Source organism: Schistosoma haematobium, chromosome 4 (assembly GCF_000699445.3).
Source record: "Schistosoma haematobium chromosome 4, whole genome shotgun sequence".
NCBI lineage: Eukaryota > Metazoa > Platyhelminthes > Trematoda > Strigeidida > Schistosomatidae > Schistosoma > Schistosoma haematobium.
In genome coordinates, this window is record NC_067199.1 from 8,941,792 (window position 1) to 8,949,127 (window position 7,336).

Sequence of the window (7,336 nt, forward strand, 5' to 3'; positions counted from 1 at the left end):
CGCTCGTGCTTCATATGGCACCTGGAATGTTTTGACCAAATTGCCCAGAAAAGTTATGTTTGAGTCAGTGATAATTCTGTACTTCGATTTTAGTAGGGCCTCCGACAGTATCCCACACAACCTTCTTCTTCCCGGACTTTCTCCATTTGCTATGCGAAATCTTCTTTTATCCTGGTTTAAATCCTTTTGTAGTAAAACGTAGCCAAATTGTTCGCTTTGGATCTTATTCATCTAAGCCTATGAATATAACCAATCAGATTAAAACAGGGGGTGTGATTTATCCATTACTATTTACCCTTTTCATTAATGGCGTGTGTTTTTAGACTCATTTCGGTATTAGTATGTAGAATTATGGCCTACTATGATATTAGTACTGCTCTAATAATAGAACATTTTGTATGTATCAGGTTCTTTATGATTGAGAATAAGTCAATCAATCTGTGATAGATTGTTTTCCTACGCTCACCACTCAGACTCACGTTTCCAATATTATGCTGGATTGGCTATTCCACTAAGACAACCTATAACATTCTAACTCGAACTTTTACACTAGGATTGTGTGGCTGGCATCGGATGGACAAAAAAAGAAATAAAAAATTAGACAATAAAAGATATGGTCATTAGTATTCTCAACATTTCACCCTCTATATGCACACTTTTCTAATAAACCGCTCTCCTTGTACCAACCTTGTTTTCCCTTCATTCATGTGAGCTTACTCCAACTTGTTAACCGACACAACTCATTGTTCTTTATTACTGCATTCTCTAATATGGAGCCTTTGACTTCACTTCACTCTAACGAGAGATAATATGAATTTATTTTAATTTGTTATACCTCTGTCCGTTCTACTACACAATGTTAAGCGACGTTTGGCGTTCATATCCAAGTGCCTTGCTGCTCTTCTGTTTCCTTTTTTCTTCAGAAATTCGCTCTGAGGGCACAGCTATGAAACTTCTGACGTCTGGAACAAACTTGACGTACGCGTCCCCTTAAGGTCACTGTTTACAGCAAGCGCCCTACGAGTATACTTTATAACAACTATAAACTTAATAAGTTGAGAAGCACTTTTTGAACCAACAGATGTTGTAATTTATAGATCATGCCTGTAAAAATGGCGTGTACCTGCACATGCAGAAATAAATATTATTATTATCTAATCCTAAAATTGTAGATTTGTCATGATATAACTGCCTAATCTATAAGATCTTACGTGGAAGTCACACCGTCGACTACACCAACTCACTGTATCTTAACAATTACCAATACATGATGAAGAACAAGGTTAGACTAGAGAAAGAACAATATATTTAATATGAATAGAAGATATAAGGTAATATTCTACAGGGACCATGCCTGCATGGCCAAGCCATGCCATCGGATCAACTCTAATTCACTCAATACATTCTTTCCACCTTCTCCATCGTTAGATATTTATCCGAGTTAAATATCGAATATCTATTTTCCAAGTAGTTCCGTATTCAGCCTTGAGGATTTTGTGGTTATGGCCCAATGCCACTACACCACTCTCCCACCAGAATCAACGTGGTGTTGGTTCGATACCAAATTGGATGGGAATTGTCGCACGCCGGAAGTTACCAAGAATAGGTAGAATCCTCCGGGGATTTATAAGCTGAAAGATAAATTAAGAAGAAGGAGGCAGCATGTAATAATTTTAAGATATCTGCCTTCATGCTTAACACGCTTAAAATGAAAATTTGGGTGAAGATTATTTGAGCTAAAAAGATGGGATTGCAATAATAATAATAAAACGATGTGTGTTAATATCCGTTGGTTAATAACTTGACGTATAGGTAGTAAGTATTTTGTGTTTAGAAGTATTAAAGTAATAAATGTTGTAGAAATATTAATATTGGTATTAGTTTTGGTTTAAATTATGAAATCAATTTACAATTATGCCGGTATGTTGTCCATATGAGTTGATTTCTAATTGCATATGTATTAGTAGGTTAACTGAAGGAACAAAAATATTACCGTGGAGAATTCCAACTAGTGTTCCAGTTAGTTTGATACGGTTTATTTAGTTACGGGGAGATTTTCTCAACCTCATTTTTACTTGACCGTGATAGAATTTAGTAATAGTACTAATACACATGAATGTTTATCAAAACAAAATTTAAATACATGAGTGATAATTATATGGATTTTGGACAGATAGCTAGGAAAAATCGTTAAACATGAGTGTGTTCGTAAGAGACATGCTCTAGACTCAATGTTCTGATCTGCGATAGACTATTTATTTATATTTATACTTGCCGGCTGATGGGCATACAAGTTAGTTGCACGTATACGGGCAGAATACGATTTAAATGAGATATGGTGATTATAAGTTACTGAAATCAGTTAAGCCTGTGTCACATTACTAGGTGATGTAGTGCTGCAAGGTGTATTCGGTTAAATAGCTTTTTACAAGGTGATTAACAGTGAGCGATGCTCATGTGATTTTCAGGGAGAACATAAGTTGTAACCAAGGGGAGTACACTCCCAACTCACGTCTATGACAATGGCTTGAATCTTAGTCAGTGTTCGGGTAAGTTCGACATTGATGTTTTCAGTTTGCAGGAGATTTGCTGGACTGCTTATACTGATTATTTGCATGCATGATTGTGTCGCTTAACCTCCAACTAGACTGACAAGGATTTGAGATATTTACTGAATGAGCAACTGATAGAGAAACATACTGTAACCATCTGTAGTGAATGAAGATAAAAGAAAAACAACACTAGTGATAATTATAAGTCAGATGGGTTTTGTGGACATTATAGTAATTTCAATGATTAAGATCATGAGTCAGTTGAAGCTAGACCACCATAGAAAACCTGGAAGCACTGGATGGCCGTTTCGTCCTATTGTGGGACTCCTCAGCAGTGCGCATCCACGACCTAGCCCCCTGCGAGATTCGAACTTAGGACCTACTGGTTTCGCGCGCGAGCACTTAACCACTGTCTCATAACAGACCCAGGTGAACTCCACTGGTCACTTCTCACTAGAACTCCAGGATATACCTCGCGAAGCCTCGTGGATGCGCACTGCTGAGGAGTCCCACAATAAGACGAAACGGCCATCCAGTGCTTCCAATTTTTCCATGGTGGTCTAGCTTCAACTGACTCATGATCTTAATCATTGAAATTATAAGTCAATTTCCTGACCGATTTTGTTCATAGTTTCATTGATTTTATCAATCATATTACGTGATTGTCAAGTCATGACGATACTCTATGATGATATCCTGAAACTATTATGTTTAACTAGTTATAGTGTTGATTGAGGATTAGCCAGTGGAAAAAATAGGTATTGTTGCATTAGGTGATCCGAAATTATCAGAAATTGGCAGCGTTAAACAATCAGAGCTACCTTATTATATTATAAATTTCGATTCCAAAATATTCGTTAAGTGTTAATTTTAGTAGGCTCCGGAGTTTTGATTTTAAACTTTTGTTCAGTCAGCAACTACCTGAGAATTTAATATTATACTAGTGCAGTTGATAGTCCCTTAATTTTTAACTGTATAATCTAAACTATGTCCGTATTTTAGGCTGCTACTGTGGAGGACAACTGGTAAGGTATCAAAGAAGCATTAACTTCAACGTGTCAAGGGGTTCTGGGCCTGAAGAAATACCATCATAAGGAGTGAATCTCTATAGAGACTCTGGACAAGATCAAAGAAAGGAAGAACATGAAGACAGCAATTAACAACAGCCGAACACGAGCAGAGAAAGTCCAAGCACAAGCTGAATACATAGAAGCAAACAAACAAGTGAAGAAGAGCATTATAGCCGACAAGAAGAAATACGTGGAAGAACTAGCAACGACGGCGGAAAAAGCTGCTAGAGAAGGAAATATGGAACAGCTTGACGATACAACGAAGAAACTATCAAGGAAATACAGTAAACCAGAGAGACCGGTCAAAGACAAAGAAGGCAAGCCAATCACTGACATTCAACAACAGCGGAACAGATTGATAGAATACTTCGAGGAACTCCTGAATAGGCCGGCTCCAATGAATCCACCGGACATCGAAGCAGCACACAGATCTTCCCATAGACGTCAAACCACCAACGAAGGAAGAAATCAGAATGGCCGTCAGACAAATCAAGAACGGGAAGGCAGCGGGACCTGACAAAATACCAGCTGAAGCACTGAAGCCAGACATCGAAGTAACTACAAACATGCTTCACCTTCTATTCCAAAAGATTTGGGAGGAGGAACAAGTGCCGATGGACTGGAAAGAAGGACACCTCATCAAGATTCCAAAGAAAGGAGATCTGAGCACATGAGAGAACTACAGAGGCATCACACTACTGTCAATACCAGGGAAAGTCTTTAACAGCGTGTTGCTGAACCGGATGAAAGACGCAGTAGACGCCCAACTTCGAGATCAACAAGCTGGATTCCGTAAGGATCGGTCGTGCACAGACCAAATTGCAACACTACGGATCATCGTCGAACAATCAGTTGAGTGGAACTCGTCACTATACATCAACTTCATTGATTATGAAAATGCATTTGAGTGTGGATAGGAGGACGTTATGGAAACTTCTTCGGCACTACGGAGTTCCTGAGAAGATTGTCAATATCATCTGGAACTCATACGACGGACTACAGTACAAGGTCTTGCATGGAGGACAGTTGACTGGTGCATTCCAAGTAAGGACTGGAGTCAGACAAGGATGTCTACTCTCTGCCTTCCTAATTTTTCTGGTGGTCGACTGGATTATGAAGACCTCGACATCTGAGGGAAAACACGGAATACAATGGACAACTCAGAATCAATTAGACGATTTGGACTTCGCAGATCACCTAGCCCTCCTATCGCGTACACACGAACAGATGCAGATAAAGACAGCCAATGTAGCAGCAGTCTCTGCATCAGTAGGACTCAGCATACACAAGGGGAAATTCAAGGTCCTCAAATTCAACATGGAGAACAGCAATCCAATCACTCTTGATGGCGAAACTCTGGAAGATGTAGAATCCTTCACATACCTGGGAAGCATCATCGATGAACAAGGAGGTTCAGATGCAGACGTAAAGTCAAGGATTGGCAAAGCAAGGGCCGCATTCCTACAATTGAAGAACATATGGAACTCAAAACAACTTTCAACCAATATCAAAGTGAGAATCTTCAATACGAACGTCAAGGCAGTTCTATTGTATGGAGCTGAAACTTGGAGATCTACAACAACCATCATCAAAAAAGTACAATTATTTATAAATAACTGTCTACGCAAGATACTCAACATCTATTGGCCGGACACCATCAGCAACAACCTTCTTTGGGAATGAACAAACCAGCTTCCAGCTGAGGAAGAAATTAGGAAAATACGATGTAAATGGATGGGACATACATTACGCAAATCGTCAAACTGCATCACGAGGCAAGCCCTAACTTGGAATCCTGAAGGGAAGCGAAAACGTGGAAGGCCAAAGAATACATTACGTCAGGAAATAGACGCAGATATGAAAAAGATTAATAACAACTGGAAGAAGCTGGGAATGTGTGGCCAGGACAGGGGTTGGATGGAGAATGCTGGTGAGCGGCCTATGCTCCTTCACGAGGATTAACAGGCGTAAGTAAGTATGTAAGTTCTAAGTAGTCCTGGTGTGGCTGTCCTGAGTGATGAAAAATGGACTGCAGTACGAAGAAAATGAAATGAGAAGAAAAAGGCTGTAGGCAGTACGCTGCTGGTTAACAAGTCACTGGTGGATTTCCATTGTGAGTCATAAAATGCACTACAAAGTCTGATAGTAAGAGAGACACCCACCTTGGCATGACTGAGAAGAAGAATCTAATATCATCAGATATTATTGCGAGCAAATTGCTGGAGTCAAACGACCCCGATCCCATGATTAGACTTGGAGAAGCCCGGAGGATATACTTGTAGCATCTTACCAGATAACTGTAAAGCAGTGCATATAAAAAAATTTGTTAGAATAGGTAAGTCGACCGACGACAGTGTTAAACACCGACCATATAGACTCCTTAAGGTAATCCTAGGGTCGGAGAAACAACGCGATCTTCTGTTAAGCAGCGCTCGTAGTCACGACAATCCCGACATCCGAGTTAGACCTGATATGTCTCTCGAAGATAGAATAAAAAGGAAGAGAGAACTAGCTGGACTAGAAGCCCGTCGGCAGAAAAGTGAGGAAAGTCTCCGGCTAGTGGGTTTTCGGATAGTCAGGTCCTGGAAGCGAATGCTTTCAAGGCCTGTATGGATAGGCCGTTCTCCTAGTTTTTTATACCAACGCTCGTAGTCTAAGAAATAAATTCTGTGAACTAGGATCATTAGTGGACAAATAAGGGGCCACTCATTGTAGCTGTAACAGAAACATGGTCGATACATGACTTCGACATTACCCCAGAATTGTCCGGGTACCACTACTCAAGAAGTGATAGTCATAGATGTAGAAAAGAAGGTGGCGTCCTTTTATATATATCCAATAATATAAGTATCCGCTCCTCTGTTTGCGAACCCCATGATAATGGAACTTGTGAAGTCGTTAACTGTGAGCTGGCTATCGGATATGGTACATTTATACTCCGTGTCATCTGTCGCAGCCCTATCTGCTTAGCTGATGACTTTATTTTAGAGCGCATTCAGCTATGGAGTGCAAATAACAGATGCTTGATATTAGGAGACTTTAATGTACCTGATATTAGTTGGACTGAGATTACCACGGAAGGATCTATAAACTCCTTTAATGATAAGTTCCTGATAACAATAATCGAGCATACATTAGTACAGTATGTATTCAAACCCACACGTTTTGGTGCTAACCAAAGTTCTTCAATGTTAGGTTTGACAATCACTCATGATACTGAGGATATTGCCAACGTAAATATTCTCCCACCGTTAGTGAACAGCAATCACACTGTTTTGCCATTCACGTTTAGAGCTAGTGACATGATATACGACCAGGTTAAGCCTCACCCAAGTGTATGGAGAGTTTGTAGCGGCATTGTGCCCCGACCACGCAATCCTCAAAGCTGAACACGAGACACTTGAGAAAATAGATTTTCAACATTTAACGTGGAGAAAAACCCAACAATGGAGAAGGTGGGAACAACAAATTTAATGAGTTCGAATTGATCGGACGGCATGGCTCGGCCTTGCAGGCATGGTCACTCTTAAGTGTTGCAACACAATCTTTTATTCATATTAGATATATTGTTCTATCTCTAGTCCAAGTTTGTTGTCCATCATATATTCATAATTGTTACGGTACGATGAATCAGTGTAGACAATGATGTGACTTCCACGTATGATCTTATAGATTAGGCTGTAGTGACTCACCTTTATCACGAGAACACGACTG